This window comes from Phocoena phocoena, chromosome 7, assembly GCF_963924675.1.
Source record: "Phocoena phocoena chromosome 7, mPhoPho1.1, whole genome shotgun sequence".
NCBI classification, from domain to species: Eukaryota; Metazoa; Chordata; class Mammalia; order Artiodactyla; family Phocoenidae; genus Phocoena; species Phocoena phocoena.
The window spans coordinates 103,479,057-103,506,582 of NC_089225.1; the positions used below are offsets into that span (position 1 = coordinate 103,479,057).

General features: G+C 40.9%; 1 protein-coding gene across 1 annotated transcript in view; it reads right to left on the minus strand.

Moving 5' to 3' along the window:
- Positions 1-1,769: 1,769 nt before the first annotated feature.
- The window catches only part of IRS1 (insulin receptor substrate 1), a 59,556-nt gene continuing 33,799 nt past the window's right edge, over positions 1,770-27,526 (minus strand). Inside the window, exon 2 of the mRNA XM_065880872.1 lies at positions 1,770-2,811. The gene's annotated coding sequence lies outside the window, so the exon portion shown is untranslated. The remainder of the gene's footprint in view (positions 2,812-27,526) is intronic.

Here is a 27,526-nt window from a genome sequence, read left to right on the forward strand (position 1 = left end):
CTCTTCACTTTTAGCTGGTTCTAGGACTTTTATTTTCTTTTGCTCAGAATAAAGATATCATCAAAGTCATGGAACATATTTGTTCTTTCCACAAAGGAGAATTTTAAAACTCTGCCTAAGTCTCTAAGGAAGAACACTGTAAAAGGTTGGTCTCATGAAGAAAAGCCACTAACTTACAGGTTAACCAGAGGCCACTAGAAGTCCCATTCACGTAAGCCTTTGGCTGGCCTACAAATACTTTGAAATGGATAAAAGCCAAGTCTCCTGAATAGGAACTGAACACAAGGACTTAGCAGCTAAAGGTCAACCCCTCATGTAGACAGAGCAAGAGTTTTTGCCTCAAATACCAGCAACTTCCAGTTTTTTAAATGGGCGAAGTTTGATACCACCAGAAAACCCAGCTCAGGGACCACTAGAAGCAGCTTAAATAAGAATGCCTACCTTGATACTGTTTGACTCAACAAAACGTCAGTGAAACAGAAACCAAGAGATGGCTTTTTCCAGTCTGGTTCATTTCTTGTTCTCACCCAGAATATGTTGATAACCCCACATGCAGAGGTATCTTGGTAATACATATTCAAAGTTTAGGTTCCTTGAGAAATAATAACTACCTTTACAGGAAAATGGGTGGGGCTGACTTTGTTCATTGATTTCTCTTTAATTACTTATGTCTTCAACGGAAGAGAGTGGACAGCTTGTCTCCTTCCTACACAAGCAAGAGTATGAGTCAACATACTTGAAAAAATGAAAGTTAGACTAAGAAAGTCTTTTTTATAAAGAGTAAAAAAAACAACAAAAAACTTTCATATCAAATTTTTTAAATCGGCAGTGTTCTCTCCTAATAGGAAGTGATGTCACTCAGTGAGTTCCTTGGAAACAATGGATTCTTATGACTACAGACCTATTTATCTTAGAAACTGATGAGCATGCAAACGATTGGAATCTGCAACGATGAACATCGTACAAGAGTCTGTGAGGTCCATGCCATCCGTCTGAGTTAACGGTAACACAGGCCTCAGCAGGGTGAGGGGTTCCACTGATCTCCACTCCCTTTTGAGTAGAGCAGGGGGTACCTGACCCATTGATGAGCAGCCACTGCAATGGCCCCCAACCCTGGCCCCTTCCTGGCAGCCCCTCTCCCGCCCAGGGAGATCAACCCTTCAGTGAAAGAAAATGTTGGCTCCTCTCAATAGCAGGGCCGGGACCTCCTGATGGAGAGTTTACATGGACTCCGGGGGAGTCTGACACTAGCCTTAATTCACTGAACCTTTAGGAAGTTTCCTGGTCGAAGATTCAAAACTCTGTAGGCAATTTCTTGAAGTACGTCCATTGCCATTTCTTTTTCACAAGGAAAAATTCCAAGATGTGTGTACTTTCCAAACAAGAAAAGGATTAACATTTTCACTGCTGGCTAGATGTTTCCATAGCAGGTCATTATGCTTTGATGTGCTCTCTGTGCCCTGGGTTTTATTAACTAATCACGCATAGGCCAGTAGCCACCGGGGCAAATGGACCAAATTACATTCAGTTAAATAATGTAACACTGGACATTCTCAGAAAACATGAGATAAGAGTCTTAAGGAAAGTGACATGTAGCCCTGGTCATGATAAAAAAACACGTTCTGGAATTTTAATTTCTGGTTAGAAATGAAAGAAAAGTATTCACTTGTCTTACATCTTTCTAGAGACAGTGCAGGAAATGAAAGATCCTAACGTGTGCAACAGAAAAAAAAAATGGTGGCAATGGAACAGGAAGCTTACAGGAGTGGGGGAGGGGAGAAGAAAAGATCAACAGTCTCTAGTTTATTATGAATAGAAAGAAATTTCCAGAATTTACAAACACCCACATTGTTCATTCCAAAGAGAGCTTTTGATTCCAAGGGATCACCCATGTCGCCTCCTCTTTACAGTATATACAATGGAAGACACTGAATGCCTTTTCTTGTAATTTTGCTTCCATTCAATTGCCAATTTTAAGCTGACACTTGAAAATACCCAGTAGAATATACCCTTCTTCAGTTTAATTAACATGGCCTATTGCCTCACAGGAAAAAAAAATTACGAAATTAAGATCAGCTCTTGAAAGGATCTCAGCTCAACATCAGGGCTATATTACAAGAGATAGTATCAGCAAATAGAACTATACAATTGAGAACCATCTATGGCACTATGATTCTTATTATATTACTTTTCTGAATTACAATCTTAAAACAAGGATCGTACCCTACTCTACTCTTGTTAGCCTTGTTTTAAGCATTGGCTCCACTCTTTACAACAGAACATTGTATACCTCAGTTCCACATCCCAAAAAAAGATGTGCTGTAAGAAAAGTTACATTTTAATTAAAAAAATTACACTTATAAATCAAAAACCTATGTTAAATATTTAATACTCTCTCCACCCAAAGCAAACAGTTCCGTATGAAATAATTTACAATGATGCTCTGTCGTACACGGTTTCAGCAGCAGATGAAATGTGTCTTGTAAATGCAATGAGCGTAAACCCATTCTCTTGTGGCACGGCGGGGGGCACATCAGCTCAGGTGGCCAGCTAAGTCCTTAAGGTCGAAGATGAAGTTTATGCAGACTCATTGTTCTGGTGTCACAGTGCTTTTTTCTTGGCACGATATAGAACCTGCAGTTCAGTCAACAAACTCCTGAGGATTGTGTAAAGTAAACAAACTGAAATGGGTGCATCGTACCATCTACTGAGGAGGAAGATGTGAGGTCCTGGTTGTGAATCATGAAATATTTAGAGTCTGGGTACCCATGAGTTAAAGGAGGATTTGCTGAGGTCATTTAGGTCTTCATTCTGAAAAGGAAAACGAAAGAATTCGTCACCACGGGCATCTCAAAACGCACGTCTGATAGCTTTTTAGGGTTCTTCTTTTAAAAGGGGCAGCACCTTTTAAAAGGGGCAGCTTCAGATACACTGAAGCTACAGGCACAAGCAGTACTGAGTACTTCAGTACAATCAACAAACTGTACTTAACTTTCTTTCAAAATGCAAGCGTCTAAAGCAATCACAAACTCAAGATAGTCAATATTAAGTCAGTAAACCAATCGATGTGATTTGGAGGTTTCAGAAGTTTAGCAATACAAAACACTTTGATGTTCTTATGATCAAAACAAAAATGTCCACGGCAGCTTTTGTGTAAAACAACTACAAAATATGGTAAGCAGGTCACAGTCAGGCTAGGCTTAATCTTCTTTTGGTTAAAAGTCAACTACAGACTTTAGAATTTGAAGTTGCAGGGCTTAACATTACAAAATCTGAAATCGGTTTTTGACCTGACATTGGTTGACAGGAGAATTTTAGATGCAAAAGGAGATCCAAGCAAAAGAGACCTAGTTAATCATTAACTAAAGCAAGGGGTTCCGATTTAGGTCTAACAGAAATAAGTTATTCTGGCAGAAATACAAAATTTCTTCTATGCGATTTAAAAAGTCAAACCTCAAGGGGTGCTACCCATTCCCCTCCAGAGAGGAGACACCTTTTCAACCTCATAAAGCCTCTTTTGCTCTCAAGTCTTAACATTAGATAATCCTTCTGAGGTCCCCATTTTTCATGCATCCAAAAGGTATCTATAAACATCAATATTTATAGAATGTCCTGAGCAGTAGATGGCACAGAATAGCTAATCAACATACCTGTTGAATGAGTAAATGGTTGCATTAAGTACTGTGGAGGATACAAAGGTGAATTCTGCTATAGGCTCTGCTTTCTAGAAATTCTAGCAAGGAAGGTAAGCTTCACTTACAGACAGACGGAATGCAAAGTAGAAACGGGGTGAATACCATGATAGAGGCACATAAGCAAAAAGCTCTGGAGGTATGGAGGTGGGAAGGACACTTCTAGCTAGGAGAGTAATGGAAGCACCTCGTTGACACACTTGGCTTGGTTTGGCAGAAATGGAATAGTTTGGGGATGTGGAAACAGGGATGGTGTTTCAGTGTTGCATCTCCAGAGCCCAGCACAAGGGCTGGTACATAGCAGGAACTCACTAAATATGAGCAGAACGAATGAAAGGGACAAGGCACACTTTCCACTGGGGGCGCAGGACAAAACGAGGCCCAGTGGGACGACAGCCCAGCCCTGGACAGGCCAAGTGAGGAATGTGGTTTTGTCGGAGCACAAGATATCTGCAAAGGCGTAGGAGGAGTGACGTCTACAGACGCAGGTTGGGGTGGGTGGTGAGGAACCTTGAAGGACAGGCCAAGACGTCTTTAAATAAGGGAAGGGACCGCAAGGACATGCTTTGTGATATGATCAACACGCAAGCAGTAATGATCCAGGTCAGCCACAAGGACAGCGAGAGACTAGAAAATCCACACGAGGTAAATGTTGACCAACGTAACTTTTTCTTTTCTCTGCCTCTCCTCTTTGAAGGAGAGTATGGCTGGGACCAGCCAGCATTCACCAAGTACAGAATGGCTTTCAGAGAGGTTGAAATTTGCCAGATGAGGACTCAGTTTTACCAGGAGATTTCTGTTCGTTTCACAGTCTTAACTCCGCCCCTAAATGACAGAGAAAGTCTATTTTTCTACTTACAAATAAAGCCTTGACATGGAGACACCAAGGTAAAAAAAACAAACAAAAAAAGCACTCCAGGCTTATCTCTTTAATTGCCAGAGAAACAGGATTTACTGTGAAAGCTACAAGTGAAAGAAAACCTGGCCTTGCAAAACTGTACTTTCAAGTTTCTCCTGAATTCACACTGCAATCTACCAAAATGTTCCTACCAGGATATCTACATACAGCTTAACACAGCTTCATACATCCCGGCCTAAAATTAAGTAGGAAGGCCATAGTTTATTACAAAGGCTTGAGACAAACAAACCAACCACCAATTGATGTAAAATGGGGGAAAAGTTAAGGATGCACAATGTGCTTTTCATTTTACATCTGGCTCTCATCCAGGACAGCTGAATGAACAGCTTAGCACAGGAACAAGTCGTGTCATCACACGTGCCAACCTGCATGGATGCAGAAGGGCAGAAATTGGGGGCCCTTCGAGGAGAGAAAAAAAAAAAAAAGGCTTCGCCAGATGCTGAAATCTATTGCTTTGGGCCACTCAGAAACCATCCTTGTAATTTTCCACAAGTAGTATGTTCAAAGAGCAGGAAATAAAAGGATATAACAATTCCTTCATATACCTTCCACTCCAAAATCTCGGCATACTACTTTTCAAAGCCTTTATCGTAAATCCTGATCAACACATGTCTCAGCCACTAACGCCACCTACCAGCACCATCAACTTAGGAGTCTAGAAAGAAGTTAAAGTGGGAAAGTGGTAGGCGAGGCTGACACAGAGGAAATGGGAACAGAAGCTATAAACAGACGATAGAGGCCTGGAAAAATTTAAAGAGAGAGTCTGAAGTTCACAACTGGTTATCTTTGTGCAAGGGTGTGTGTGTGTGTGCCTGTACATAAAGTTTAGCTACTGAGTAAACGACAAAGATTTTTAACAGACATCCTCAGCGAGGACTCTTCCTTCCTGCAGCCACGTCGGTGTCTGCATACTTATTCCAATCATGCAGACATCGTTCGAAGCATTTTTGGAATGCCTTCTTCAAGTCCCATTTCTTTCTTGCAACGGCCTTCTCAGCCTTGGGCATATTCTTTTGAATGGTCTCTACAGCAGCCAGTTTGGCCGTCTGAGGGCACATTTGATCTTCGGAGACAGCCAAAAAGCTTTGAGAGCCAAATACGGTGAGTAAAAGAGCTGATTAAGCTGGATAATGGTTCGCAGCGAGGTATTACCGAAAGCCAAAGAACTCCAAACACTAAAGTTCCCAAACCATAGCTGTTTACCATTGCTGTAATGAGTTTTGTCGGAAAGGGACTCTCCTAACACTCCACACAGACCCTAGCAGACGCCTCACGGGACTTCAGTTCATCGTATGCCCGCCTCTACACACTTGCAATCAAGAAGGGCTGCGCTTGAATAAAACAACTTACTTGAAGAAGGGCAACCGTGTATATCTGTCTGCATGCAATATAATCTATATTCATACATCTCTGTAACTTGGGAATATGTAAAAAAAAAAAAAAGCAATACTAGCCTCCCACAGTCGTTAAATGCAATAAACATCTGTTGAGCGACAAATTAAAAAAATATACAATGATAAAGGCTGTAACGCACGTGCTGAAAAAGAAGACATGGTAACGTGTGTTTAGTGCACTTGATATATACAACTCCAATCGACTCACAACCGACCATATGAGGCAAATATTGCTACGATGTTTTACAAGAACTCATTTGTAGCTCTCATAAACTGGAAACGGAAAAAGCAAAACATATCCTTGGAGAAGAGCTGTGCAAATATCAAATGGTGATGTTCCTGTTATACATGCTCTCTAGTTACATCACTGGGGAATAACTTCTGAACCCAGAAATACGATGCACCTGTCACAAGATTTAGTAGCAGGAAATTACATTTTGACAAAATTTCATCACCGCATCAGCATCTACGGTCCGCATGTGTCTTCTCACAGGATAAAACCCACCTAATCCTGTTGCCAGTAATGAAAAATGTAATTTTTAAAGCATTATCAAATAAGTCAACACTTGGGCAATGCTGCTTGAGACCTATGGATTATTGCATTATTGTATCCAGCAGGAATTTACATCTTCTGGACTCGACCCACTTAAACTATGCCGGCTAGAGCTGAAAAACAAAGCTTCCGCTTCCCTTCACACTATCTCAGCCTACCGATTAGTCTCCACAGAGTAAGCAGCTGGAAACAGCATAAGGTTATGATGTGGACCCACACCCTTTAGTCAAACCCATTGGCTAAAAGTTTTTATCTTGTATTTAAATGCCTTGAAACTTCCTGTCGATTTGTTGAGCTAAGCCCAACATGGTTAAAATACCTGGTTAGAAAGTTACTAGCGGTTTCTGCTTTTACTAAGGAGATGGGAGTATAATACTGTAAGTTGCTTGGCTGTTGTCATGTAGGAAGATGTAGCCAGAAAGAAACTCTTCCTTATCCAACTATGCTTGAAAAAAAAAAGTAACTATAGTAATGACTTTTCTTCAATGGAGATCATTGTTTGAGATCTTATATTGTAGATTCAACTAGAAAAATTCATATAAATAAATTCCTCCACTTGAAGAAATGTGTCAAAACTGCACATTTCTCTTTCCCTTAACATAAACAGCTGTGACTTAAAAAAAAAAATCTTGAGCGTAATATAGAAAATTTACGAGACAGTAAATGTAAAGAAGGAATAAACATATAATTCATTACAAACATTATAATTCCTGTCACCCAAGGAACACCACTATTCAGCTATGGTTCTGATTTCATTATTTACTTAAAGGATTTGAACTTTTAGTATTCCATATTTAATGTCAAAAATATTTTAAGTTGCGAGGAAATAATGTTTTAATCACATTTAGGTCTTTCCCATTCTGAAAAATCTGTGATGAGAAGATAGAATGTTAACCAACATTTTAAACCTTCTTGGTATTCTACCCTTTCCCATCCTCCCAATTCATTGTGTATGGGGAGAAGTATGACAATTTGAAAGCAGAAAGAAACCCCTCTGGCTTCCTGGGTTTGGTTTCCAAAAGCCTAAGTCCTTAAGGGAGCGGCACAGGCAAAGTATTCAGAAGAGCCAGGAGGGTAGGGGGAGACTACTCTCGGAGGAGAAAAAGGTTACCTTTGGCTGGGATCAGAGGGAGAAAAAAGGTGGAAGGGATGTGAGAGCAGAGAGGTGGGTAGGGAGCTCTGCACCTTGCAGGATGCGGAACACAGCACCTGTGACATCCTCCTATATCCTGTCTTCCCAGGTCTGTTGATTTCTCACTTCACACAATTATATTCAACTGTGTACCCCTAACCATGAGCACAGTTCATTTCCTCAGCTACCTCATTGATGCTACTGTAGTTAATTCACGGTACCGCTAATTTAGAGCTGATCAAGTCTTCCAGAGTGCTTACCTATAACACCGTATAACACACTGCAAAAGTACTCTGTTTTTAAGCGTACCTGAAATCTGAAAAACAGGCCCAGTAATTTTTTAAAAAAATCATCAGTATCAAATACATTTATAGTCCTGGTAGTGTGTAGGTGTTCCTTATTTTACCATTCACCATGCAATCTCCGATAGATAAACGAAAGCATGGATGCATCTGACAGAATGTGAAACCCCTTCTGAAAGGAATTTCCTGACTTAGAGCTTGGGTTCTACCATGTGGGTTTGATGGTAGCATCTAGGGAGGAAGCAGCATTACCAGCCCAGCTCTGTTAGCTACGGTAATCACCCAAAGAAAAGAACGTTAAATCCAGAGAGCTTGAAGTTTGGGCCAAGGGGAACATTTCTCTGCTCTTCACAAGGTACGGCTGGGAGGTATGGGGGCAAGCTGAGACTTTGGGAAAGGACAGATCTAAGTAGTGAAAAAGGCTTCTGTTTTAAAGCCTTCAGACCATAATCACCAAAAAGAAAAAAAATCAAGTTAGGACTGAACTAAAGAAGTCAAGTTAGAGATAAGACCCAAGATGTTTGCTACTTTATGTTGAAAGGAGAAAGCCGTTTTTAGCTAAAGGAAGGAAACCAACATCTTAGGCCAGAATTGAGCTGGAAAAGACTTGGTTTCATGGTCTTAAATGGCAAACGGTAACCGATCGGCCAAGCCAGAGCTTTTTAATGGAGCTGCTTAAATAGCAGTTTTGCCTGGTGCGAGTCACATGGGGGAGGGCGGGTGAAAACAACAAGGCTGCTGGCCAGCCCTTCCAGAGCGCAGAGTTGCCAAGGAAGGCTATTCGGGGAGAGTTGCCAACATGTGAGAGGCCATCTCGCTCCAGTTCCCCCTTTGTCCCAGGGAAAGACCTTCTGGCAGGGCTGGTGACTTCAGGAGACCACCAGTGAAGACAGGCACACATATTACGCAAAGGAAAGAAGAAAGGGAGGGCGACCGTCACGCCTGTGGGCTCCCGATGTGGTCCAGCGGAGGGGGGGGCGGGGGCGGGGGGGGGGGGTAAGGGCTGTCAGCGCCGTGGATTTCTCCTTCCCCAACAACAAAGGGCAGAGGGAGGAGGGTCTGGAAACTTTTCCAGAGAGTTAGGGATTTATGGAGAAGATAGATTTAAACAGCAACAACATATGGTTCTCAGCAATGAAAAGTATTCCGTCAACGATCTATTAAGGAAATCTGAATAAACATTTAGAAATCTTTTAAGGCAAAGAATATACACTTCAGTTATTGCCCATTCTTTTCAGTAAAGACAGAGCATGCTGATAAGGCAAAAGGTAATTAAAAGATAAAGCAAGTGGGGGTCAATACCATAACGGTCTCCCCCCAAAATGTAAATCCAAATGTCTCAGATCTCTCTTCTGCCAAAATTCTAACAAGTCCCCACATACATGATCGTCAAGGTAGAGGAACTCAGAAAAACAATCCCTCTAACATTTCACGTCAGACCACATGTGCTGGGAGACAGGAAGCTTTCGTTTTAACAGAGCTCAACCAAAATAAACCTGTTGCTTGAAGACATGAAAATAACAGGACATCATCTTCCCTACCTGAGGACACAAGTCATAAAAGTCACTCCTTCTCCTGCCTTCGTGGGAGCTAATTCTGCAGTTTATTCCTGCCTCCCAGGAAGTACCATCCCAGCTCTGAGGTTTATATTGTAATTTCACATTGGTTTTTTTTTCTTTTTTTGGTGATGTTCAGAAATACAGGACATAGGTTTTGTTTGTCTGGCTCTGATATCAAACTACTAGACTTAAATGAAAATCACGGCTTCGTTTACAACATGGTGTTTGCAATACCGTTTCCGCAATTAGGCAAAAGGAAAAGCAAGCAGACCTAGTCCCCTTGCCTTTACTTTTTCTGTTAAATACTTCATAGAGGTCGCATTCTTTGCCCACTCCCCGGAGTCATCTCATAAATTGAAGAAAGCAAGTGCCTGACTTTACCTTCTAGTAATTGTCCAGCTGCTCAATTGTTTCTCATCTACCATCATCAGCTTTTCTGTAACAGCCCAGGAACCAGAGCACAGAACAAGTGTTCTCACAGACAGCCCTACCGTCTGCAGAGGGCAGAGGCAAGGATCATTAACGCCACTGACATCACTTTTGGCAGCTGGAGAAAAGGGAAAACCCGTGTTTAATTTATTTCCTAGTTACTGCAAGTTTTAGTCGGAGTCCCCGATAATACAGGTTGCGGTTGACTTTATGGAAGAGCCTGGTAATGCAAGAAAAATGTACTGAACTGAACAAGCATCTTTCAAAGGAACCACGAGGTACCTCAGCCATGTGGCCCTGATCTCCTTCCCGTAGGTGTTTTGGTCATTAAACTGGCCTAACACAGGACAGGGCCATTCCCAGCTGCTCGTAAGAAGGTCAAGCTCAGAAGGAAACTTTCCCTACTACACACCTCTAATTAACATCTCCTTAAACGCATCAGCATAAACCACAGACAAAAAGGTTTTAGCCTTTGTCTGTCTTCTTGCTTTGAGTATACCAAGGGGGAAGGTTGGGCAGAATTTCATCTGGGATTCTTTGAAGTTAAGCGAGCTGTCCCCCCCCACCACCGCTTTTTTTTTTCTTTTTTCTTAAGCAGTCTAAATCATGAAAGAATGCTCTCTGAAACCAACTGAAACAGATCATAAATATATAAGTATATGGCAGCGTATTTCAAATGTATACAATTCTCATTCATTTTACCTTAAGAATTCTTGTTAAAGACATGCAAGGCATAAAGATCTCTGGGCTATGAGAGCAATAATTAAACAAAAGCCAACGTGAGGGAGGATGGAAAACTGGACCATCCACCTTAGACTACAGAAGGCCAGAGGTTCTAAAATAACTGGCTTACTTTAAAGATGAGCGTCGTGTTGCTTACAATAAAGTAACAGAATAAATGTGTTTCCCTTGGGTTGCCACTACCTGAGTGATACGTGAGTAACCTGTAAGCAATTTTGAATTCTAAAATGTAATTTAGGAAACCCCGTCCAGGCAGGTTATTTTGAGAATGAAGATAGAGCCATTATAGGGCTGCTAATGCTTTTTAAAGACTGATCAATTTTAACTCAGGGCTTATTTCCAAGTTAAAATTTTAAAAAAGACGGACAATGTACATTATCTCTACTCTCCTTACCCTTCTCTCTGTCATCTTGGGAAAGTTACCAACCCTCCTAAATCGCAATCTTTTCACCTGTAACATGGGGCTAACGGTGCCCATTCCATAGGGTTATCACTGAGGTTCAATGAGATAATACATGAAAAGGTCTCGTCATTGTGTTTCACACATCATAAGCCCTCAGTCATTAAATCTTACTGGAACCACTGTCATGAACAACTAGAAATCCTTGGATCTCATATCCTCTCCGGATACCTGAATACACACCAGCCCAAAACGCCCTGGTGGGAAGAGGAAGCAATAAAGAATCCACAGACCAGACGGCAGCCAAGGACCAAAGGTAGAGCCAAGGTTAGGACGTATCTTGGGAAGAGAGACAAAGTTATTTCAGAAAGGAGGTGGGTACGGGGGCAAGGCCAGAACAAAACGTAAAAGTAGTAGTAGTAAAGCTAAAAATATGGCCCTGTGAAACGATTTTAGACAAAGACCTGCTCACTTACAAAGGGCACAGCTCCAGTTAAATACCGGGACGGAGAGCGTTAGCAGATCTTTGAGCAGGTCTTCAGTGAATGCCATCCACAGAAATGTCACGGAAAGGCCACTTCTTCTGTTGCTTTCCCGGAAGAAATTAGAAGCTTGAAGTACCCCCACCCTTTCTAAAGTCGGCTAATGAAAGACTTATAATGCTACAGGGAAGAATTTACAAAGAATTCTCATGAATAGGCTTAAATGGATGTTCAAGGAGGTTCTTATGCACGATTTCCAGGTGCCAAAGCATGTTTCTAATTGTCGGGGAAGGAATTGGGCGGCTTTTGTTTCCGAATTCTTTTCCCCAATCTCTCATCTGAAGGAACCGAACAGGAGAGGGGCACAGCCAGCCGATGCTGCCTGAGTAACTTGACGAAACACTGAAATTGCTACCAGATGCACACATCTAATCGTTGGCAGCTGGAAAAGGAGGGGAAGAAATGGGAAAGATAATCTGCAGTAATTGATAATGTATACATCGCTCGCGCCTTGAAGGTCTTTGAAGCAGACAATGGTGCAGATTTCTAACTAACCGCAAACACTTCTTTTTTGTCTCAGATAAGGAGGCAAATTCTTCCAGTTGACTAAGAGGGGCAGACGTTTCGCCCACTGACCCCAAGCTCCTGGTCCTTTGCTTTCACCTTTCAAGTCTCGCTTCCACTGTGCCCTGTTCCTCCCTCTTTTCTCCATTATCTGACATCTCGGCCATGTCCTTTTTGACTTGGAAAATGGCATTTGCTAAAAAGTTTCCTACCAGCATGCTGAATTAAGCGCATCGTGTCAGTGCAGTACTGAGCTAGCTGGCTGGATGAGCCAGAAGCAGTCTGAGGACAGCTGGGCCAAAATCCTAATGAAGAGGTGGTGACAACTCTTAACTAAGGAACCCTTATGAAGAATACTGATCAGTGACTGAGGGGATCACAGTCCCAAGCGAGGTAAATGGGGTCTGTGAAGGCGACCCCCAGGCCCACTGGAGTGCCAGGCAGGAGTCATCGGGACTGAAGTGTGCTCGTGGGGCTAAACCCACTTCTCATAAAAGAGACCCTCTGGCCTCCAAGCATTCCACAAAGTCTCTAGAGCAACAGTTCTCAATTTGAGGGGGTAGGAATAATCTCTCCTTTCGATGGACACTTACCAGTGCCTGGAGACACTTTTGGTTGTCACATCTGGGGTTGGGGTAAGGTGAGAGGGATGCCATTGGCATCCAGTAGGTAGAGGCCAGGGATACTACCAAACGTCCTACAGTGCACAGGGTGGCCACCTACAACAAAGAATTACCTGGCCCAAAATGTCAGTAGTGCTGAGGCTGAGAAACCATGTTCCAGAGCTATTGCCTGTAGCTGAGAAAATGGAGGAAGCCATGCACACACTCACCAGCTGATTCTGGAGTTCACATCCATCACTTCCCTAGTACTCTTCTAGGGAAGAGTTGGAGGGAAGAAGTGTTCCTGTTCCGAGGCTTGCTTTATTGCTGACTGTCACACCACGACCTCAGAGTCCCAGTGGATGCCTCCCAATTTACCACTGATGGAAAGTTACCTCTACTGCATCCCCCTCCCTCGCGACCTTTTTACTAGAAGCTAGCTGGTGAATCTGATTAACCAGTCCTGCCCCATGTTTTCATATGTCCCTGCTCCAAAGGAAAACAGGAACCTTCCGGATGCAATGCAAAACACTGACTGAAGCGGGGAGAATACCAGGATTACTGAGGCCAGAGCAACAGAACTGGGGGAAGACCAGCAGGGTGTGATGCTGCTCCCCTATTCTGACCACGGAAAAGAGATCAACCCCACAAGGAAATACATCTGATCACTCCCACGTCTGTATCTCTGCCCAGCTTAGCCAGGACCTTCTGTATGGTCCTGGACCAGGCATTTGACCTAATTTTGCCTCCACAGTGTAATAAAGTGAAGAGAATACCTTGTCCTCACAATCATTTGCAAAACTCAATGAGATAACAAGAGAAGGACACTGTGAACCAGAAGACACCTTCCTTATGTTACTTGTTACTATTAGTCCCCCTCATTGCCCTTCAAATGTCTGGGAGTTAAAACAAACAAACAAAAAAATTAAGGATTCGGTCCCCTCGGTTCCAGAGTTAGTTGACTTTTTAAAATACATCCACTGACTTTGTTCTCTAAGAGGCTACTCCTAAGTCACCCACATGTTTTGTTTTGTTTTGTTTTTCACTTGATGAAATAAATACCCACCTTGGAAGATGATTTATTACCAAAAAAATAGTCAAAGTACAAGACTGAGATAGAAACAGCAACTGGAATTTCTAAATATAAGATGTGTTCCCAGGAAGACACTTATAGGTCTGTTTTCCCTAAACTTAAACTTGAAGAAAAATAGCAGGGTCGGGGTGGGGGGTTGTGGTGCAGGGCACTGCACTTGTACCATCATCGATGACAGGATACAGTGTTTGAAAGCCTAAAACCTAGACAATGAACAGAGAGAACAAGTTGATTTCCAGGTAGTTAGATATGAAGTTTTTCTGAATGAATCCTAAGGTAATGGTGATAAGAACAGAGCCTCTTTCAATATAGCCACAGAAGCTGCTGTGGTCCTAAGGTACACAAAGAAAACAACAGCTTCTCTTCTTTCTAGACTGTAGCCTGAGCCGCTGACAAAATGCCTTCAAAATAAAACCGAACCACACAATTTCAATATTACTATCCACCAGAGACAGGCTATAATTAACACTTAATTAACAGCTCTGTGATGAGCTTTGCTTAATTCTGCTCAGAAACTGCCTTACATTTTTTCTGTAAAACCGTGTCACCAATGGACAATGGCCTACCCGTTTGCTTGGTTTCTCCATGCTTTTTTTCCTTAACAAGTTAAGGAAGAACGTGACTAGGTCAAGGTCCAGGCCAAGACAGAGTCTTCAGAGATGCTCCTTTCTTCCTGTCTTCCCATTCTCAGCTCTCCTCACTCCCAACCATCACAGCTCCTAACAGGGCCTCTAAACACAGCCACTGACTTACCACACACCATTTCTTCTTGGAGCCTCCCTAGAGAACTTCCAGTAGAAATAAAGGCTCTCCCAGAGTCTTTCAACAGAGGTGCAAGCCTTGAGAGCAACCAGATCCTTGCTAATTTCCCATTCTAATGCACAGCTAGAGAAAGTCAATAGGAAGGTGACTTGAGAACCACTGGACATGAGTAAATAAGCTGAGACCCTTCCCCATGGTGGCCTTCTGCCCCTGCCTTTGACCATTTAGTGGTTTAGTAGCACTTCTTCCAGGGATAGAGCCAAGAAACAGAAGGAAAACTCAACAAAAATTCAACTAATATGATACCACTTATATGTGGAATCTAAAAAAATGATACAAATGAACTTATCTACAAAACAGAAATAGACTCACAGACATAGAAAACAAATTTATGGTTACCAAAGGGAAAAGGGGGGATAAATTAGGAGTTTGGGATTAGGAGATACACACTACTATATATAAAATAAACAAGGTCCTACTGTATAGCACAGGGAACTATATTCAATATCCTGTGATAAACCATAATGGAAAAGAGTATATAGATATATATATATGTATCTGAATCACCTCGCTGCATACCAGAAACTAACACAATATTGTAAATCAACTATACTTCAATAAAAAAAAGAAAAAATCAACTTAGCAAGTTTTTCCCACCTGAGAGTTCTATCAAAGTGGTAAGGAGGTTCAGACAGTGACTAATCAGAATACATATCTGGATGACAATTATCCCAATTTTTGTTTTAGATGCCCCATTCCTATTTCTATAGGCAACTTCTACTCCATGACCAAGTCACTGTATAAAGGGTTCATGGATTAATAGGAACAGAACAATCAAAGCAGTCCCAGGCCTAGTATTATCAGGACTTTCTTGATCGTGTGGGTAGATAAGAGTTAAAATCATAATTAAATGAGTTGCCCAAGCTCATGAAACTGGTTAGTGGCAGCATTGGGGTGAGACTTGGAGTTTCCCCACCCCCAAAGTAGCACTCTTTCTAACCATGAGTCATTAAAATCTCAAGAGCCCAACTCTTTAGAAAAACAAAACGATCCCAGTAGAAGAAGAAGACAGGGTGGTATTCAGTATAAGTGCAAAGCAAGATTCCTGGCAGCCAAGTCACTCAACTACAGTGAGGGGTTTCTTTAGGTGACTCATGTCAAGACACAGCAGAAAAGGACCTCCCCCAAAGTCTCTGAAGACTACACATTTCTTGTAAATGAAGATTACACATCAATTTAGTTCAAAATATTCACGGGAATTGAGATAGACAAACACTTGCTAAAAATATTTCCACTCTTGTAGTATTGACACCATGTCTGACTTTGGCCTCCACTGTTAAGGCACACTAGAGAAAAGCATAGAGAAAATAATAACCAAATTACGAAGAGATAAAATAAAGTGGTGCTTGTCGCACTTTAATGTGCTTAGGGTCTCCTGAAGATTTGGTTAAAATGTAGATTTTGATTCTCTAGGTTTGGGGTGGGACCCAAGATTCTGCATTTCTAACCAGCTCCCAGGTGACGCCAGGGCTACTGATCTGAGACCACACTTTGAGTAGCAAAGGAGTAAAGAACCTAAAAGAGAAAACATACCATTTAATTGATAGAAAAGAATAATAAGAGGGCTTAGCTGGGGAGTTATAAGGAGGACTACCCTGTAAGCCATCTGTTCTCCATCTCCATAGGGTAAATGGGCTCAAATTGCAAAAACAGCTTTGAATTGAAACACGAAGGAAAATTTCCAGGTGGAAAAGGTTCTAGAAGAGTTAACTGGAGAAGAATAAGAAAGCTCCGCCTCCAGGGCCCTGGAACAACACATAGGATCTGGATGATTGCAGAGAGGACATTGGGGACGATAACAAGAGTTACTGTAGATGTCCTTAAGGGACTCCACACTGATGGGTTCGTACCCTGTCTAGTGTTCAGGCCATCGGAGACTGAGACTGCTGGATTGGGAAAAGGGGGATGGAAACTGTGACCCAATACATTCCTATCTCTTTCAAAAATGAATGCTGATTACTTTGATGTCTGGCAGTTTTGGTCAAGGGGAACTGAGGAGGGCCATGTGTGTTAGCTCACAGACGACAGAACCAAAATAAACGGGCATTCCCCCAACTCAATGAAATGTATGCATCCTGCCCTCTGCCGTCTTTTACCAAATAAACCACAAGGCATAAATCAGAGGTTAATTCCCAACATTGCATCTTTATTATCTGAGGGGACCCGCAGGTGGTAAAAGCCACCAAATTGCCTACTCAGATTTTATCTCAAATAAATGAGCAGATTCAACATAACAATTCAATGATGATAACAATCTACGGCACTCTGAAATATCAAAAGTACTGATGCAAAATATGCTTCCCAGGAGTATTAATTCATCCTCTAAAATCTTTCTTAAGGACAAGGATGATTCCACATGCAGATATCTCACCCCAGGACCATCAATGTGCGCAGAGGAAGATCTGGAAGCAGCACATTGGGTAGTTAACAGGGGAAGCAGCAAAGCCATCATGACTTAAAGGTATCAAAATTTGGAAAAGACTGAAAAATAAGCACAAAAAAGACAGTCTGTGGGTGCTAATAATTTCCCTTCAGGTCAACAGGCGGTAGCAGACTGGTCCCAATCTCTAAAGGAAGGCAAACAGCCCCAAGTCCAGAGCGTGCCCATCAGTCTGATTTATCAGGAAGTCAGTTTACAAGATTCCATTTCCCCATCAATAAAGTTTCACAGGAGTACAAAGGCCTTCATTATTAGATGGTAATTTCATTCACTGGGCAGGACCCTGTGCTCTCTGACCAGGAGGTACAAGTTTTTGGGTCTGGAACACAAGCCCAGGCAAGACAAGCAAACACTTCTAATGGCTTTAGGAAACAGCAGGAACATGATGAGGTGGCCAGAGATACTCCCAAGAGCTAATTCCGAAATCACTGGCTGGGCAGTGCCGTTCACACGCCGTGCCATTCACATGACTTGTTACCCTACCCAGGTGGGACAGAGTGGGAACACATTTCACCAAGATCTCTGGGATGCAACAGGAAGTGAAACTGCCTGCAGGATACTCGCTGTTGGACCCACGTGGGCACCGCACAGTGGTAAGACCTTAGCTCCCCCAGTGCCACTTACTGGGACTCAGGCACTTGGTCAACCTCAATGAGCTGCAGTTCCTGGTAAAATGGCATTAAAAGTGCCTAACTCATTGGCCTGTATCAGGGATTAAAAGAGACGGTGACAGTAAAACACATGGCACCGATCCTGACAACTGAGCCAATGCAGAACAATTCATTCATTCTACCCAGCAGCTAGAAGCCACCAGAAACCATAATGGGAGGGCGACAGATGAGGAATGAAAGGGGAAGGAAGGTACTTGATACTGAAGCTCTCTGCTCTCAGTCATGCCGCGGACACGTTTGCAGAGGGGAGTACCTCAAAAAATGTTGTCAAGGACCACCTAGAGGGCTGGGATAGGGAGGGTGGGAGGGAGGGAGACGCAAGAGGGAAGAGCTATGGGAACATATGTATATGTATAACTGATTCACTTTGTTATAAAGCAGAAACTAACACACCCTTGTAAAGCAATTATACTCCAATAAAGATGTTAAAAAAAAAATGCTGTCAAGGAAACACCAGCAATTACACTCATCGTATGATACCACTGGTCTCAAATAAGGAATATTGCCCGAGTTACAGCTGTTTTAACGCTGGGTATGAAGGCGCTTCCTATCCTGCTTTGAGCTTACAGTTTTAAAAGTTGATCCATTATTAAAATGGATTGTCCTTAGCAAGTATAAAGCACCCCGAACTCTTATAACCTGAATGTTTATATTTCACTAGCTGAAAGGAAAAACTATATCTAGGCATGGTGGAATCATACCATACTCCACGTATGCCATGAAGTTTAATTTTCTGAGACTGTGAAAAGTTCCATTGCATTAATATCCTTTCCCCAATAGTTCTTGAGGTTTCTTCTCTACAACTCTCTACTTGATTTATCAGTGTTTGGTACATAATTGGCTCTCAATAACTGTATCGTCTAAAAAAGTATCTACAGGAAAATCATATGTACTCACAAACATATTCTAAGGTCCGTAAGACTTAATTAAGGGTAATTTCAGCCACAGAAAAACTGGGCTCTGAAGTTTTTGTGAGGTTTCCCTCACATTTGGCAGTGAGTAAAGCAGGGGTTTGTCAATCCTTTAAAAGTGTTATCCCCTTTTGCTAAAAAAAAAAAAAAAAAAAAAACTCAACCAATTTTTTAATGCTACAAGTATGACTAAGAAAATACAGAAATTTTACTATTGATTATCACTGTTTTCAAACAATACAAGCAATATGAACTCTTGTATCCTCCTCCCTCCCTAAATATTTCAGTAAACCATTCCTGCGGTGACGGTGTGGTATATAAACTTACCAAACCCACTAACACATCACAGTCACTTAGCGTCTCCCTCAACAACATAGCCAACATTTGTTCCATGTCAGGCACTGTATTAGGGGTTTTAATTATGCATTATTTCATTTAGTCCTCATGACTATCCTGAGATTGTATTACTACCCCTGTTTAAAAACAAAGAAATTGAGGTTCAAAAAGGACGAGCAAATTCCTCCAGATTTCAAAGCTAGTAAGTGGGGCAGTTGGGATTCAAAGCCATGCTCTTGACCACAAATGTATAGACAATGCTATAAAAAGCATGGGTGGAAGTGTTGTCAAACCTCTCATCTAAGTAGAGTCCACTGGAATATACAAAGTTGTTTTTATGAAAGGAAATGGGGGGTAAGCTTCGTGTTTACAAAGGGTAATGAGAAATTACACAGTAAATGCCATTCTGATAAATCTAAACGAAATCAGCTAAAACAACATTTCACATAATAGGCACCTGGATATCAGAAATGCATTCACTTCGGGAAAATAGTTTGCAAAAGAGACTGCCATCATAAAAGCACCTTTTTATCCTTTAATTCGCGCCCTCCTGTAAAAACACTAAATATGAAATCTCTCATTCCTTGAAGACTCTAGACAGTGGTAGACACAAGCAACCGGGTATGACTAATAGATTCTGATAAACAACACAAACAGAGCCCTAAGGTAAAGAGCAAGGCCTGACATTTATGGTCCCCATAAAATAGAAATGCTTTTTACTCTAGGACTGTAGCTCTACTGGCCCAGTGCTTGTAGCTCAAGATCTAGTAGACGCAGGGCTATTTTTATCTGACAACTTTTCCTTCAGTTCTTCCATCCTTTATTTAGAAAGCCAAAATAAAAACCAGAAAAAGTATACTTCCAGAGCCATAAGCCATACACTAGAATAGGTAAAGAGAGGTCCTTTGACATTAGGAGCCACGAGATAACAGAACGAAGATTAAAAAGTAAATCATAAACAGCTGCATCTCCCCTCCCCATTGTTTACATTCTTAGACATCCACTTTTAAAAAATATTCCCTGTGAGATCAAAACAGCCTGTACTCTGAGAAGGGGCAAACAATGACGTTAGCTTTAAGATATTACACAGTTTACATATAAACAGACCTGAGTCTGTGTGCATGATTCTGGTTGGAGAGAACAGATCTGAAGGGCTCAAACGGAGAGCTATCATTGTGTTAATTATCTGTCTACAGAAAACTCTAAAATATATATGTGACCTTTAAAATGCTATTTAGCTTGAGTGTATGTTCCCCATTGTACGGTATAGGATACTACTGGTTTCACTAATCAAAATAACCCAAAAAGCTTTTTCAAGTTGGACTTGGATGGCGCAAGGCCTGGATGACACTGGATGCAGTAATTGGGGGCACTCTGTCCCTTCATCCTCTACACTTCCCTCCCTCCTGTTCCCAACATTTTTTTTTCCCCTTTCCCCTAACACCTTCTCCCTATCACTCAGTGCCACCCATACACGCTTGTCAGCATTGCTATTGATACTCATCGCTGTTGATACTATTGCCCCATACCAATAACCATTGTTTAAATTCTTGCCTTTGAGCATTACAACACTAATGCATCAATAAAGGAAGCTTAAGAGCATGGATCTCCCCCTCTTATCATCACGTATGTACCCAGGAGAGAAAAAGGAGGATTCGAATCTCTAAAATTCTAGTTCGTTACATTTCAAGACATCAGCAGTGGGCAAAACGGCTTTACAACACGACGTCCATTCACAGACCTCATGGCATTTACTTTCAGTTGTCCGTATCAAGAGAGAGACTTCACGTTCCGGTTTTAACTTAACATAAGCCCCCTTCCATCAGAAGCAGCCAATTAACATCAGTGGTAAGAGGGCCAATAAACTCAGGGAGATAAAAGATTTGGCCGCCCTGAGCTATCATTAAGAAATCATTTATCCTATACCCACGTGTCTGAGGTGCAAGCCAAGGTGAATCACCAGCTTCATCCTTCTGAGAAAGTGCTGATGTTAAAATCTGGCATAGATGACCTCGCTGAAATCAAAACATATGCTCCATGGAAGGTGGAGAAACAGCCCTGGATATCCCTGTCACTCACCACTGGCATCCCTGTGGTGAATCACTGTTGCCCAAAAGTTTCCAAGGACTGTTTGTAAACATTAACCCTACAAGAGGTCAATGTCTTGACATCCAAAAAGGTGGCACAGAGTGTTTCACACGCAAAGGTTTAATGATGAAACAATATATTCTACCTTTAGAATATTAACAGGAAAGGTAGTTTTGAAATCAGATAACTCACTGATCAATTATATCCTTATCGATGCATTACAATAGCAATGTGAATTCAGACTCAATGGTCCAAACGACAACTCAGATAGAATTATAGGGAAGCACTGAATTGTCTCCTTTGAGATATGATGGTTCCGAGAAGGCTTTTTATTCATCTTTGCTGCCCAGATTCATTATTAAAAGGGTTGGTTTACGTGTGTAAGTTTGCTACGGAGGGAAGCAAAAACATCTGCAGAACCATGCAATGCCCTGGAATGAAATTCTTCTAATAAAAGATTTATCACTAAAAAAAAAAGATATAATGGTTCCTCTCCTTAATAGCCTTCAGAGAAGGCAGCCCCAAGTAGCCAAAGAGAGGTCTAGATGCTTGTGTGCTTGCTTTCAATGATGAAAGGCAGGTGTAAGAAGTACAAATTTGATTATTTATAAAGTGCTGCAATTAATCGGTCATGACAAATGACAAATGAACTTCTAAACATGGTACCTGCATTTAATAAAGGGGAAAATAAGTACTGGGTTCTTGAGTCTGAAGTTACAAAGGTTTTGACATCGCCAGCAAACCATGGCAGCTGGCAAACATCCTGAACCATTAACCACCAAACAGCAGCTGAAGCAAAGTCACATTCCAAAACTCAGCAGCATTTCCTATAATGTAACAAAACGTTGATGTGCAGGGAAATTTATTTCCTTCACTAAGTCTGAATGAAGATCATGTGAGCGGAGAAGAGCTCATTATGATCAAAGCAGATAGAAATTTTCAAATGTATTTAAAAAGTGAATGAAAAACAACACAGCAACTCATTATTTTCAAAGTTCATGCAAAGGCAAATAAAAATCATTTTCTTAATATAATTTAAAACATGCCACTTTCTTTACGCTAGCGAAAATTCGAGAGAATCAAATGTCACAATAAAATGTAAATGTGCCACATATCACGAAAACACATTGAAATGTTTTGTCTCCTAGAACTCTGTTAGAACATACACACAAGGCTTAGATGAGAGAAAAGTCACTTGCAGGATAAGCCCACCCTCCAAACAAAAAGTCTTTTAATTTATGTGCATAAATTAAATTCGGTGTTGGTTTTGTTTGGGTGGGTTTTTTTTTTTTTGCATTGTTTGTTTTGTTGTGTTTTGCCCTAAGACAAGATTAAAAGTTAACTTTAAAACCAAGATTTGATTAAGTGGCTTTACTAAAAAGTTATCTGAAATATTAATTCAACAGAAGGTAGCATTAAGAATCTCCTCTCTATTCCTTGGAGCGAGTTGAAATACCCAGTTAGTTTATAAAATGTCAACAGAAGAGGATCTCATGAACAGTAAATCTAATGGTGTCCGGTCCACACTTTGCTACTAAGATAAGCAGTCATCCTTTTTCTTTGCCCTCTTAATCTGCTGCGGCTCCATTAGTAAGCCCCTAAAAATGTAACCTGGCATTTACACTCTTGTCCATCTGGAATGTCCCTACGTCAGAGGAAAACCCTCACCACCCCCCCCCCCGTGGAAGATGAACAAGTACACAGCTGGCAGAGATCTGGGCACGTAGGAAGGAACCCACTTAAGTGCGTACATCCACATGGCTCAATGGTTAATCCCTCCTGCACCCTCTTCTTCCCACTTTCGGATGAAGCTAGAGAGTAAATGAGTGTTTTTATCACTGAATTCTGTACTATTATCAGACACCAAACAATTCCTTGTTGAAAAGGTATTGCAAGAACAAAGCATAAAATCTCGCCGTCAAAGCTGTCTGAAGTCCAAGGTGCTGTCTTCTACCGTCACTAGAAGCCTTGGAAGCAAATGCGCACAAGGCTGAGGCCAGTCTTGTGAAAGTAGCATTGTGAAATCTAACCCTGCACCTCTGCCCCCGTCCCAGCGGCAGACTCACATATGTGCATTGCAGTGGAGATTCGGGAATTGCTGAGGTTTTCCATGCCACTTCCATGAAAACCAACACTTCTAGGTTTCACTGCTGGCTCGTGATGTGAAGCTAAACTTAGAAATAAAGCTGGGCTCTATATCAAGCTACATCACCTCACTAGCTGTGGGCAGGAATGTGAACATACAGACAATTCCAATCCTAAACTATTGGTTTTAATGAGCAAAGGACAATCAAACCCAACTCTCCAGATAATTTAACTACAACAACAGCGTAATTGCTTTGGAATGCTTCTGTTATTAAATTTGGCTTTTGTTGAAACTGAGGTTTTGACATTGTAACCACGGGGGGTGCTATTTACACCATCATCTGTAGGAAACAGTCCTGAGTTGTGCTCAGGTGGTTGTGAGTTTTATTAAGCCTACCAAGAGCTATACCAGAAAGAGTTGGAAATTATCCATTTTATCTCTGATACTTCTTATATAATAGACTTGCTCCATGCTGGTCAACTGTCATTTACAGTGACAAAGTTTTGCTTCTTATTGATATTTACACTGAATAAAGAATGACTGAGGTTTCAAAGAGCTTTTCCTTCTTTCCACAAAGAATCCCAAATTGCAGACGGTACAGGTTCTAAACTTTGAACAGAACTAAGATTTTATAGGTACTTCAATAAATCTGAAATGCTCCAAAGCCAAGGAATCTGCCCAAGGAAGAGGTGTTTGACCTAGTGAAGCTCCAAATTGTCAGCCTCAAAACTTAAATGACTGTTTCGTTAACGTCATTTGGAAATAACGACACAGCCATAAGCATGGTCACGAATAACAGAGGTTGCCAAGTGACACTGCTTTCCTTTGTAAACTAAAGAAATATTAAAGTTTCTCATTATTTTTAGCAAAGACCCCTAGTTACTGGCTTGTACAGGCACTTCATTCTGATTATCCAAAAAGCATGTAAGGCAGGGCAAAAATGACTAATCTATACAAAGGGCTGATGTGTAGCCCTACATCAATACAATCCTTGCTTACTATAGAAGCACTCTCAACACAAATCAGAAGGCTCCCTAAGGCTCACTTTCTTCCAGCAACTGGCAATCATTATTTTCCAGAACAACACAGATTTGACTTTGGTTTGATTCATTAATTTAGTGAAGGTTTTAAAACCCTTGCTCTTTGCAAATATAAAAATGCACTCTCACCATCTCAGTGTGGCATCCTGACTCAGAATCAATGAGTTCTTCGGGAAGCCATTACATATGTCATATTGCACTAACAATTAAAGACACATAACTCATGCCTGCTGTGATATAACCATCCAAAATGCCATGAGACCACAGAAACGTAAAAAAGAGATAAGGAGCAAAAAATCACAGTATAAGTTTTACCTACCATATCTACCTACAATTTCTGTTGCAAGAACTCAACTCTGCTGTTATAGTCGGAAAGCAGCCACAGATAATACATAAGGAAAGGGGTATAGCTGTGCCACCCCCCCAAAACTACAGAAACAGGTGATGGCCAGATTTTGGCCAATAAGGCTAATTTGTTGACTCCTGATCTAGTGTAAAGTCAGCAAAACCACATATTCCACTGTAAATCAGGAATAGGAATACAGGGACCCTGGTGGTCCAGTGGTTAAGACCCCATTCTTCCACTGCAGCAGCTATGGATTTGGTCCCTGGTCAGGGAAGATCCTACATGTCATGGGGTGTAACCAAAAAATTAAAAAATTATAAAAAATTCTTTTCAAAGAATTTGTAATAAGAATACAAAGGGACTGCACATAGAAACCAAATCAGGGGTGGGGTGATGGGGGAGGGATGGAGTGGGAGTTTGGGATTAGTAGATGTAAACTATTATATACAGAATGGATAAACAACAAGGTCCTGCTGTATAGCACGGGAACTATATTCAATATCCTGTGATAAATCATAATGGAAAAGAATATAAAAAAGAATGTATACATATATGTATATATACACTGAATCACTTTGCTATACAGTAGAAATTAACACAGCATTGTCAACCAACTATTCTTCAATAAAATAAATTAAAAAAGAAAAACAAATCAGCTCAGAGTAACAACCTTACAAACAGAAAACACCTTTCTAATGCAAGGAATCAGGTAAGGAAAATAGGTAAAAAGAGGCCTGCCCAAGTATAAATAGGTATTTGTTATTCTTACAACATACTGTAATACTATTTTGATCACCCAGAAGAGGACAAGACTACTTTCAGAACATTCTGTGTCTTAATCTTCCTTTAAATGCTTTTGTAGTAAAGAAGACACAGAAATTTTCTGAATGGAAAGATAAAAGGGGAAAAGAGACAATACTTTGAAAGGCAAGGGAAGAAGAAAATTAGCATAAGGAATAAAGGACCTGCAGAGACTGCATGGCTGAGGGGCTTACACTGGAGGGTCTTGTTAGCTTTAAATTCACCATTCCCTAAACATTCCCCATACCATCCTATTTTCGGCTTCTTTTTATTCAAATTACTACATTTTTGGGGTTTTTCTTTTTATACCATATTGTGGTTTCTTCAGTCCTCAAATTATGCAAGGTTCTGTATTAAGACTCTCTGGGAAGGCTACTATGCATATTTATGACAAAAATATTACAAACAAGATCCACAAAAAGTGCCATGGATGCCACATCTCAGATCCTGGTGGTTTCCCCCCTTTGAATGCCAACAGGACAATGAAATGAGCCATTCAGAGAGCATGGCTTTCAAAAGATGCCATCTGCTTTCCAAAGGCAATACAGCAGTAGAAATAGTTCTCTCCGTCTCTCGCACCAGCAATCCAAAACATTAGATCATAGTGCATTGGATTTCCAATGGCCACGGTATCAACATTTTTGTGGTCTTTCTTGGTTTCTATAAGTTTTATCTCATCTGGAATTATTCATTATTCTCACAGTAAGTCCAAATCAACTTTAAATGCCAGCAAAAAAAAAGACCCTACAGAAATCCCGCATTCACAAAAAACTTTGACTTCTAATTTGAATTTCTCTTTAGCAATACCCAAGCTACTCTTTTCTTCATTAGCAATACCAACAATGAACCTCAGGGTATTAACATATCCTACTTATATCCTACTTAATATGATAATCTTTGGGCCAGTCACTTAGTAGTCAGGACTTCAGAACTCATTTGTATCAATGTTGTACAGTAAATGAACTCCAAATACTAATACTAAAATGAAAATCCCTAGATATAACTCTGTAGAGGGAGCATGGGTAACCTTTAACAGCACACAATCCAGTATCATTTCTACTCCATTTGAAAATGAGTTTTATGATTTCTCCCCATACCAGATTTTCTAAATAATGTTTTGCTTTTGCTTTTACTGCACTAATAAAAGTGTGTGCTCCTTTGGCAATAACAAGGGATCACTAAAGGAATGTGACAAAATAATCAGATTTTAAAATACGGAGTTTTTAAATTGCTATGGAAAGTACTCCATAAGCCTGACACATGAAGACCAGGAAAAAAGAGAGAGAATGAATGAGGATAATGTTATGAATCCAGAAAGATGTTGAGGCAGATCACAGTGGTGGCATCACAGCATCATCTCTGTACAAGAATGATCTACAGTCTAACTTTGGTGTTGGAGTCGTCAAGGTCTTATGCTCATCTATATGTGAGCAGATCAGAACCGGGTCAACTGCCTAACTGGTTTTCTTACAAGATTACATCCCACATGCCACTAATGAAGTGCTCCCTAAAAATCTAAAAAATTACAACAAACTAGTGAATGTAACAAAAACGAAGCAGACTCACAGATCTAGAGAACAAACTAGTGGTTACCAGTGGGGAGGGGGGAGGGACAATACAGGGGTAGGGGAGTAAGAGGTACAAACTATTAGGTAGAAAATAAGCTACAAGGATATATTATACCACATGGAGAATATAGCCAATATTTTATAATAACTATAAATGAAGTATAACCTTTAAAAGTTATGAGTCACGGGACTTCCCTGGTGGTCCAGTGGTTAAGAATCCGCCTTCCAATGCATAGGACGGGGATTCGATCCCTGGTCTGGGAACTGAGATCCCACATGCCACGGGGCAACTAAGCCCACGCACCACAACTACAGAGAAGCCCGAGCACCGCAACGAAACATCCCATATGCCGCAACTAAGACCCTGACACAGCCAAAAATAAAAAATAAGTAAATATTAAATTTTTTTTTAATAGAAAAGTTATGAGTCACTATATTGTACATCTGTAACATATAATATTATATAGCAACTATACTTCAACAAAAATAATTAATTAAAAAAAATAAAGACCTAACAGTGCACAATCACACTGATACGGTGGTTACAGAAATGCT